Consider the following 11,005-nt stretch of genomic DNA (forward strand, 5'->3'; position numbering starts at 1 on the left):
TCAAATATTTTCTTCCATTCCGTAGTTAGAATTTCATTTGATTGCTTTCCTCCTTTGCTGACAGGTTTTCAGGGAGATGCAGTCTTAACTGTTCTTGTTTTGGTTTTGTTGTTGTTGTTCTTTTGGTTTTGGGCTTTTGTTGTTGTTGTTGTTGTTGCTTTGTTTTTTTCCTTCTAATTTGGGGGTCATAACTGAGAAATCATAACCAACAACAGTTGCTAAGAAAGCACAGTGCTTTCTTCTGGGAATTTTATAGATTCCCATTTTATGTATGAGTGGATCATTATGTAATATAGGGTGAGGGTCCCTTCTTGTTCATTTGTATGTTCAGTTTTCCTCCCAGAACTTGTTGAAGTGAATATTCTTGTCCCATTGGGGAGCTTGACACTTTTGCCATGCACACAGAACTCTGCACTCTGTTCTCCTAGTTTGTCAGCCTGAATGTATGTTGGCAGCATAATGGTTTGATTGGCGTAGGCTTCAACCAAATGATGGAAAGCTTTGTGATGCCTTAGAAACATACGATCTCTAGCTCTTTTCTTTCTCTTTCCTTCATTTTAAAATGAAGTATATGATTAATAATGAGTTTTAATTTAACAGCGTCTAGAATCACTAAAGGGACACACTGCCAGTCACACCTGTACAGGATTGTCTAGATTAAGGTGGGAAGGTCCACTCGAAATGTGGGTAGTTCCATTCCATGAGCTGGGATCCTGCACTGAATAAAATGCTTTGTAAGTGTGGATGCGATGTGACCAGCTACTTCCTGCTCCTGACAACACCCTCTAGACCATGAGGGACTGCATCACATGGAACTATCAGTCAAAATATACCTTCCTGTCCTTAAATTACTTTGGTCAAGTATTTTGTCACAGCAAGACAGATGGCCAATACTAGCTCCCTTGACAGTCAATATGTTATGGATATTTCTCTTTTTTATTAAAAGAACCACCGTAATTTTCTTGATAGGGATTGCACTCGACAGGCAGGTTATTCTGGTTTAGTATCACATTTAACAACATTACCTTCCAATCTATAAACGCAGGCTAGTTTCTCACTTATGTGTGTCTAAGTTTTTTTTTTTTCAGCAGTGTTTTACAGGGATGGTTGGTTGGTTGGGTTTGTCTTTTGTTTAATTGAAATTGTCTTTTTTTTTTTGTTGTTCACTAACATAATATAATGTGTTTATAGTTTCCCTTCCCTCTACTCCTTCAGTTTCTTCCCACTTTGTCTCCCATCAGGATCCACACCATTTCCGGTAACTGGGATTTCCTAGCAGTGTTGCCTAGTAGTGGTTTTAGGTAAATAAATTTGTTGCCTCCTTGGTGAAGTCCATCCCTGACTTTTGTGTGGCTGATACTATTATAAATGGAGTTATTTTCCATTTTTCCCTAATTGTTCACCATTATGTAGAAACACAGTTGATTTTTTTTTTGCATGATGACTTCATATTATGGCAATTCTCCTGAATTCATTTATTAGTTCTATGAGTCTTTCATGAAATATTTACAGTTCTGCCTATATTATCTGTAAACAGGTATTGTTTTACTTTTCCTCTATAATTTGTATGAGTTTAATTACTTTTTTTTTGCCCATTTGGTCTAGTAAGATGTTCACTAAAAGCATTGGTGGTAAGCTCTCTGCTTGGTTTCCAAGTCTAAAGAGAAAGATTTCAAATTTCCATTTATTTACCAAGGATATGATGGTGGCTTGTGTTTTTTCCACACTTAACTTCGATAGCAATATTCAAGTCGATATCCTTCCACTCCCAGTGTGTTTTATTAAGAACCCTTGTTTTCTCACATCTTTGTTTTCTGAATTTGAGCTAACCTGTGGGTTTTGTCCTTCATGCTCTTGAATTGTGAGCTACACAACTGATTTACATTCTTTACCCACTCAGATTATTTAAGGATAAATCCAACTTGATCACAGAGTATAAATCTTTCAACATGTTAGTAAATTTGGCTTGCTATATTTGTATAAAAATAGTCTATCAATCAGTCTATACTTTCCTTTTCTGGTCTAATTTTAACATAAAGGGAATATTGCCCTCAGAGAACAAATTTGAAAGTGCCCTTCTCCAACTGCCATTTTGTGTCAAAGTTTAGAAAGATTTGCTCTTAATTCTTTAAAATACTTAAGTTGGATTCACCACTGAAACGTCTCTCAGTCTGCCTTTGTTTGGGTGTATTAATTACTGAGCTCAGACCTTGCTAATTGGAGATCTACATATAATTTTTCATGATGAGGCCTTAGTACATTACACCTTCCTAAAGATTTTTCCATTTGCTTTACATTCTACAAGTTGTTGGCGTGTCTCCACCCAGTTCTATCATTGTCCGAGGTTCTCTGTAGCTCTGTAAAGCATATAGCTTTACCTTTGCAGATTTAGGACCTCGAAAAGTTGTAACTTGTGATGACTAATGACATGGTCTCCCGTCTACTCATGTTAAATGTCCTGAACGTAAACTGTCACCTTGGATAAAAGCGAGATGAGATGTTAGGTATAGCAGTGTGTGTCATTCCAACTTCTGAACAGGAAGAGCCCCATTCCCTAAGTACCATCGCCAACCTTATATTCCCAGAACCCTTTCCCAAGAATGGAAAAAGGCAAAAACAAGTTGATTTTTGACAATAAAAAGGTGTGTTACGGCATGGCTCCAAAAGATGAAACAAGTCAAATTAGCCAAACAAACTTTACCTCCCTTGAGTTATAGACTCACATATTTACACACATTAAGCTTTCTGGGTTGGTGGACTGCCATGCACTTTCATTAGGATCCTTTTATTGAAGTGAGGGGCCTAAGTCAGGCGATAATACCACAAATGATTCCACCATGGCCATACCAAAAGCAGAAAACCCACAGGTGAATTTCAAAGACTAAGTTTCTGCACATAAATATGCACATGCACATCCAGGAAGAGAGAACGAAAGGAGAGGACACATCTTAAAATGCACACAATTTACAGATGCAAAATAGATCTTTAGGCCTAGGGGAATTAGCTATGGTAACATGAGAACATAGAAAAATCATCTCTTCATAAGCCATATAAACAACCAACCAAGTTTTCATCAATAACTGCATAAAGGTTAAGAAAGTGACCAAAAGGCAGACAGCACACTGAAAAGCATTTTTTTTTTTTTTTGCCAAATGACTAGCATTTGGGGTTAAAAACAGCAAAGTCACTAATGACCCTTTCTATGTTTGTGTGGTGACCGATGTAGAGATGGCAGAAAATCAACAGTTTTGCTACAAAAAACTGTTGATATATATACATATGGGCATATATATATAATATATATAATATATATAATATTATGTATATATGTGTGTGTATATATATATACATATATATATATACATTGCCATATATATATATGGGCAACCATGTAAGCTAGGATAAAAACAAAATTAGGGAGAAAAAAAAACTAAGCAGAAACATCAGAAATATTCTGTAAGAAGAGAGATTTCTTTATTTTTTAAGCCCAGACAAGGTACAAAATGGAGTGCAGAGGGAAAAACAAAAACCCTGACTGTTATAACACATTATTTATTTTGGCACATGAAAATCAAATTTCAATAAAATTCATGAGAAAAGATTTAAAAGCGACTCGAATGGAGGAAAAAAAATGGCAGTCAATAGAAATTATTCTGAGCAGGTAATAAGCAGTGGTTTTAACTCATGTTCAATTAAATAAAATATCACAACAGCCAACTCACAAATAAAGAGTCCCAACAGAAAAATTTGTACTAAAAGACTGTAATCTGGAAATTTTCGGATCAGTAATATCATAATCAAAACAATAGAGATTCTAAGAAGAGCTCAACAGTAAGTTAGGGATGACAGAAGAACTGATGAGCTTGGAGGTGAACTAATCTAAAACAGAGGCGGTGGTGAAATAACTGAAGGCAATAAGGACTCCAACTGGTAGGCCATGCCAAATGTGCCAGCACTTCTGCACAGGGAGTCTGGAAGACCAGGAAACAAGGAAAAAGGCAGAGCTCCCCAGTCCAGAGGGTTACTAAAAAACAATTGATAAGCTCATCCTAAGTTAGATGCAAAAGACTTAAAACAGCCAAATCCAATTATAGATTAAAGATAAAATTGGAGGAATTACGCTGATTTAAAACATTCACTAAAACAATGATAATCAATACAGGATGTGTGTGTGTGTGTGTGTGTGTGTGTGAGAGAGAGAGAGAGACAGACAGACAGACAGACAGACAGACAGACAGACACAGAGACTTGGAGACAGAGACCAGAGATTTCAATAACCTGGCAAATATCTGGCCCAGAGACAAGCCCTTGCTTTTACAGCTGGTTGATTTCAAGATACAGAGAACTCAATGGCTGAAGACAAGTTGCTTCAACAAATGATGTTGAAATAATCATACACATTAGCGATGAAAACAATAAACTTAGACCTTTAAAGCATCCCATGTACAAAAGTAAGCTCAAAATATAAAGGTTAAATCTACAAATCTCCTAATAAAACATAAGAGATGATTGTGATCATCTTTCCTTAAGCAGAGCTGTGTTAGGTAAAACACCAAACACTGTCTACAGAAGAGAATTTTCAGTCATAAAAGGATAAATGAAAAGAAAGAAAAAGACCCAGACACTCAGAGAAAATACTCACAATCATATATTTAAAAGACTTGTGGGCTGGAGAGATGGCTCAGTGGTTGAGAATACCGACTGCTCTTGCAGAGGTCCTGAGTTCAATTCCCAGCAACCACATGGTGGCTCACAACCATCTGTAATGGAATCCGATGCCCTCTTCTGGTGTGTCTGAAGATAGCGACTGTGTACTCACATACATAAAATAAATAAATAAATCTTTAAAAAAAAAGGGGGGGGGGTTGGGGATTTAGCTCAGTGGTAGAGCGCTTGCCTAGCAAGCGCAAGGCCCTGGGTTCGGTCCCCAGCTCCGAAAAAAAAAAAAAAAAAAAAGACTTGTATCCTGGAGCTGGAGAGATGGCTCACTTGTTAAGAGTACTGTATGGTCTTCCAAAGAACCAGAGTTCAGTTCACAGCACCCATGCTGGGAAGCTCGAAACTTCCTGCAAATTCAAATCAAGGAATCTGACACCCTTCTCTGTCCCCTACAGACACTCACAAACATGTACTAATAAAGAAACACACACAACATGTATACAGGCACGCACACACACACATGCACACACACATAAAAAAGATAACAAATCTTTAGAAGAAAAAGATTTGTTTCATTATACTTATGTTTATAAAGCATGTAAAGATTCTTCCCACTGAATAAGACAGAAAGAAAACACACCAAAAGTGAAAAGAATTAAGCAGGCATTTTAACAAAGAACACATTCAAATGGCTAATTAACTCGTGAAAAGATACTCAATCATTAGTCATTAGAGAAATACAAATTAAAACCACAATTCAATAAACTACACATCTACTGAAATGGCTGCAGTCCAATAAGCTAATAAAGAAAGCATTGATGAAGATGTTGAAAACAGGAACCATCAGGTATTGCTTGTGGGAACATATAATGGCACTGCTACTTCAAAAAAATAGTTGGATAATTTTTTAATTGAACCACATATAATCTAGTAATTCCATTCCTAGATGCTTATGAGAATTAACTTTATATGTTTATATAAATACTTAGGTGCCAATGTTCATAGTGGTTCAGCTCTATTGACAATAGCCCCAGAGTGAAAAAAACATTTCTAAGGGTCCACTGCTAAGCACAGACAATTATCAGGAACACAGATGTTCATCATAAATGACGAACAAAATGTGATCTACCAATATAAGGAAAAACAATGTACCAACAAAAATGAATGTGCTGCTTGTATGTCTACAGTATGAATACATTTTAAAGCACTACAATAACTTATAGTTTGAGTCTCCGTTGCTGTAATAGAACACTCTGTTCAAGAACACTCTGCAAGTCCCGGGTTGGGTGTGGGGGTGATATTTGGCTCATAGGTTCTAGTTTACAATTGAAAGAAGCCTCTGTGAAAACTCAGGGCAGGAATCCGGATGCAAGAACTGAAGCAGAGACCATGGAGGACCAATGCTTCTTGGCCTTCTTGAGCTTCGGCTCAACCACCTTTCTTATATAATCCAAGGCCACCTGCCCAGGAGTGGCACAAGCCACAGTGGGTTCCTCCTCTGTCATTTAGAAACCTATAAAGCTCCACTGCAGACATGTCCACAGGCCAATGTGATAGAGGCCGTTCATCAACTGGGGTCCCCTCTTCCATGGTATGTCAAGTTGACAACCAAGAGTAACCATTACAATGACTTAAATAAACATACAACGCAATGTATACAGGGCCAGATTGCTCAATGGATAAAGACACTCTTACCAAAGCCAGCAAACTGCATTAGGTTTCTGGTACTCATGTGGTGGAGTGAAATAACCAATTCCCACAAGTTGTCCTCTGACCTCCACGTGTGTCAAGACATGTACACATCTACACATCTGCAAACACACATATGCACACATTGTAAGATAAAAATCTGAAAAAACCAAGAAGCGTTGTGAGGATCGTTTTGGTGGTGGTGGTTGGTTAATTGATATTTTTTTTTGACTTGTTTGTTTTTGCTTTGTAAATCTGTATAAAATTTCTCAGGGAAGCAAAACTATAGAGGCAGTAGGTTCCCAGGACTTTGGGAGTGAGAATTTGTTAGATGACAGCCATGGAAATTTCTTATTGTGGTAGAGTTTTAAAACGGGATTATTGTTATAATTACACAAATGGGAAATTTTTCAAATAAAATCAGCAAATTACATTTATAACTAATTAAATAGATTTACAGTGGTTAAGTCACATATCAAATTATACCCTTGAAAACACATGTTTATACATTTTGATGATCTACTATTAACCTTTCTGTGTTGACCTTATTTAAGGAAATCAAAGAAATCCCGAATTCTGTGCATGCAATTCTGTGAATTCTGCATCTCAGGGACCTTTAAGAACAGCAATATTGACTTCATTTGACAATGGAATGATATGTTTCTCTTGCAAAAGGAGAAGGGGATTCACTCTGCCACCTGCAATGTGAAGTTGTAGTCTTTCCCAGTAGTTGTAGTGTTTATAGGATGGTATTGGCCCATCACGGATTCAGTTAGGTTGATAAGAATCTAATCTAATCTAATCTAATCAAGCTGAATCAAATCGAATGCACAAACAGTGTTATTGAGGAGGGGAGGAGAGGCTATACCTCAGATTATACCAAAAGCCAAATCTGTCTGATTACATACTTCTTACCAATAACTACTAACCTGTAGAAATCCTATTCACTTCCCTCTGTCATGTTTCACCATTCATGTTCCCAGAAACCCATAACCCTGTAGTCTCAGTCCGTGAATTCAATCCCCCAGGCCCTTGTTTTTTTTTTTTAATAGAACTGAACTTAAGTATTAAGTATAGAGTGTCAGGGCACAGGTAGAGTGGGAAGGGTCAGTGTCAACTGCTTCAGAAGCCAAGTTTTAGCCTAAATAAATGAGTGTCTGGTTCGATGGAATTTCCAAACACAACCAAGTGCAATATGAATGAGAATTAAGAAATATTAGGATAGGGCTGGGGAGAGCAATGGTCTGGTCTGTCAGGGAACAATATAGACCAAAGGGTAATCTCTAGTACCCATTATAAAAAGCAGGAAATGGCTGCAGTGATGGGTAGAGGCAGGCTAATCTCTGGGACTACCCAGCCAGTCTCTAACATTACCAGTAAGTCCCTGTTTTCAGTGAGAGACCTTCATTCAAAACACAAGGAAAATAGCACTTGAGGAGGCATAACATATGACACTGTCCTCTGGTCTCCAAATTCATCTACACACACACACTCACACACTCACACACTCACACACACACACACTCACACACACACACACACACACACACACACACAGAGGCAAAGCCAGACTAGAGTAATATTTCACCTTTTTCCATGTAAATAAATGAATTTTTCTTGTGAGTCTCATAAAGCAGGTACGATTACTCCTGTTTTACAGATGGTAGAAATCACATTTAACATATCCAAACATCCCTGAAAAACCCATGGTAGACTCATGCCCCAAGTCCAAACCCACTCCTCTGAACCTTAATCATTACATTGATTCCATATATCTTTTTGAAATAAATTAAGGACATAATAATTATTTCTATTTTTCCGGAAGGAGTGACAATGTTCCTCCCTGGAGTTCAACTCCAAGCTGGGAATGGCAAGGCTGTAGCACCATCAACAGAAACCCACTGATGCCTGGTCAGGCCATTTTCAGCAAATGTTATCATCTTGATGCAGCTAGGAACATTTTTTTCTAACCTGAAATTAAGCACTGCTATGAGTTCAAGACCTTTTGTCAGGCATCATTTATCTCCAGTGAATTTTCAGGATAAAATTTACCATAGCTATCCTTTCTCATTTTTTTCCCTCTTCTTTTTTATGTATGTATGTATGTATGTATGTATGTATGTATGTATGTGTTTATTTATTTTTATTGGCTATTTCTCTATTTACATTTTAAACAGTATCATCTTTCCCTGTTTCCCCTCTAGAAACCCCCTATTCTATCCCCCCTCCCCTTGATTTTATGAGGGTGTTTCCCCACCCACTCACCCCTTCCACCTCCCGGCCTTGACATTCCCCTACACCAGGGCATTGAGCCTTCACAGGACCAAGAGTCTCTCCTCCCATTGATGCCCGACAAGGCCATCCTCTGCTACATATGTGGCTGAAGCCATGGGTCACTCCATGTGTCCTCTTTGCTTGGTGGTTTAGTCCCTGGGAGCTCTGAGGATTCTGGCCAGTTGATATTGTTGCTCTTCTGATGCGGTTGTCATCCTTTCTTATTTTCTTGCATTCCTGACCATTGTCTTCTATATCACAACATATTGGAATAAAGAGCACTTGTGTTCCACCACCCATTTTAAATGCTTCATTGAATAGTTGACGTGCTACATCTGTAAATTTCTCTCCTTCTCGCTTTCCTTTCCCACGTCCTGTGCTTTTCCCATCCAGTGTGAAATTACATGTTACAATTATTAAACTTGAAAAGTTTGTTTGAAAAGAGGAGGGAGAAAGAGGAGGGGGAAGAGGAAGAGGAAAGGGAAGGGGAGGGAGGAGGAGGAGGAAGAGAAGAAGGAGGAAGAGGAGAAGGAGGAGGAGGTGGAGGAAGAAAGAAGAAGAAGGAGAGGGAGAAGGAGAAGGAGAAGGAGAAGGAGAAGGAGAAGGAGAAGGAGAAGGAGAAGGAGAAGGAGGAGAGTAGTCAACTTCCAAATAAGACTGGTTCACATTTGAGGATGGTGGCACATGTCTATAGTCCCACTACTCAGGAGGCAGAAACAGGTGGATTGCTGTGAATTCGAGGCCAGCCTGATCTACAAAAAGAATTCCAGAACAGCTTCTGGACATAGAGAAATCCTGTACCTAAAAACCAAGAGGAGGGGGAAAAGGAGAAAGTAGGAGGAAGGACAACAGGGAGGAGAGAACAGAGGGTGTCTTCTTTTGAGACATCCCTTGCCAATATTTGAGATTTTACTAATATGCCCAGTTTTATGGCTCTTCTCTAATTATCTGGCCAATTTGGGCTTCACAAAGACATGTAAAATCCATTATTTGATGTCATTCTTCCAATGGTCATGACAGAATGCAATCACAGGGGTAGATTTTCCTTCACAATCCAGAGACTTGGAATTGGCAACTCAGTTATTTTACTCAACTGCTTCCTTTCTTTGTTTGCTTACCCTAATAAAGTTTTCACTTGACAGCTATAATTAAGGAATGATGTATTGCTTGAGCTCGTAAATGGCTGTTCAATAATATAAAACCAAATGAGGACATTGAATAATGAAGCTGAAAACTCGCTTTCTTTGCTTTGAATATTATTTTAATTACTTGTTCTATTTATTTACTTACTATTATTAATTGCTCTATTAATTGAGAGATTGATATGTGCCAAGTATTTTACCATTAATTTACACACATTCTCTCACATGGATTAATCCTTCCTAAGAATGATTAGAAATTACACTTAACCTCATTTAATATATAAAATACCAAACATTAGGATAGAACTTGTCCAAAATCACACAATAAATAAAATAGCAAAATCAAAAGTTTCATATATTTCAGATTCCAAACAGCCTATTTCTAACCAATAAATCATCTCAAATGCCAGACTTTAAAACATCATAACCCATGTCCACACATGGATGGATACATGCGTGTGTATGTATGTGTATGTATATATATTCATCCAGATATGTTTGTGAACACATAGGCACACACCTAAATAACATGTAAATATCAATTGTTTTATATAAGAAATGTCATTTTTCTTGATGCGTTCCCTACCCCCTCCAAAAGCCACAGTTGTTTTGGACTTACAATAGCTCTGTTCTAAGAGAGCCATGATACGAGGGACTGCAAGGACTCTGAAGGAGTCATTACAACTCCACAGAGAGACTGTGCTATGCATGTTATGAATGTTTAAGAGCGAGTGCAGAGTCTGTCATGTCAACTCTCATCTACTTCAATGACAGATTATTTTTCTACCAGAACCAGTGTTTTGAATATATCGGCTACGAAAAAAAAAAAAACAGGGGGACATTTTTCTAGAGTCAAACACACACCACACACACACAAACTGTGATGGAATCACAGAACCTAGTTCTTCTAGAAGCATTAAAATTCAGACTCAAACCCACAAAAACAAACAAGTAAACAAAAAAGATACCCTTCACCAAACAATCCAGTGAGCAAGTGTTTTAATTCATCTCGAATCATATCAGATTATATATATATATATATCATAGAAATTCATATCTACTGACATCACTATGAATAAAGTACTATGATCAATGGTATACCTGAATAGTCTCACTTTTCCTCTCAGTTCAATGTAAAGCAGTAACAATTACTTTCCTTTTCAATATGAGGAAAACACATCAAAAATTAAAAAAAAAAAAGAGGATCAAGTCAACTTTTCAAATGCCCTCAGTTACAAAGA

At 37.6% G+C, this 11,005-nt stretch overlaps 1 long non-coding RNA gene across 4 annotated transcripts in view; it reads right to left on the reverse strand.

Annotated features, from left to right (window-relative positions):
• Positions 1-11,005, reverse strand: part of LOC102546491 (uncharacterized) — a 287,629-nt gene that overhangs the window by 260,678 nt on the left and 15,946 nt on the right. For 3 of the 4 annotated variants that reach the window (XR_015644679.1, XR_015644683.1, XR_015644680.1), the window contains exon 2: positions 6,355-6,470. The exons of the other annotated variant lie outside the window; for it this stretch is intronic. This is a non-coding gene — a long non-coding RNA (uncharacterized LOC102546491). The remainder of the gene's footprint in view (positions 1-6,354; positions 6,471-11,005) is intronic. 4 annotated transcript variants of the gene reach the window in all.

This window comes from Rattus norvegicus, chromosome 1 (assembly GCF_021556685.1).
Source record: "Rattus norvegicus strain SHRSP/BbbUtx chromosome 1, alternate assembly SHRSP_T2T, whole genome shotgun sequence".
In the NCBI taxonomy this organism is placed as follows: domain Eukaryota; kingdom Metazoa; phylum Chordata; class Mammalia; order Rodentia; family Muridae; genus Rattus; species Rattus norvegicus.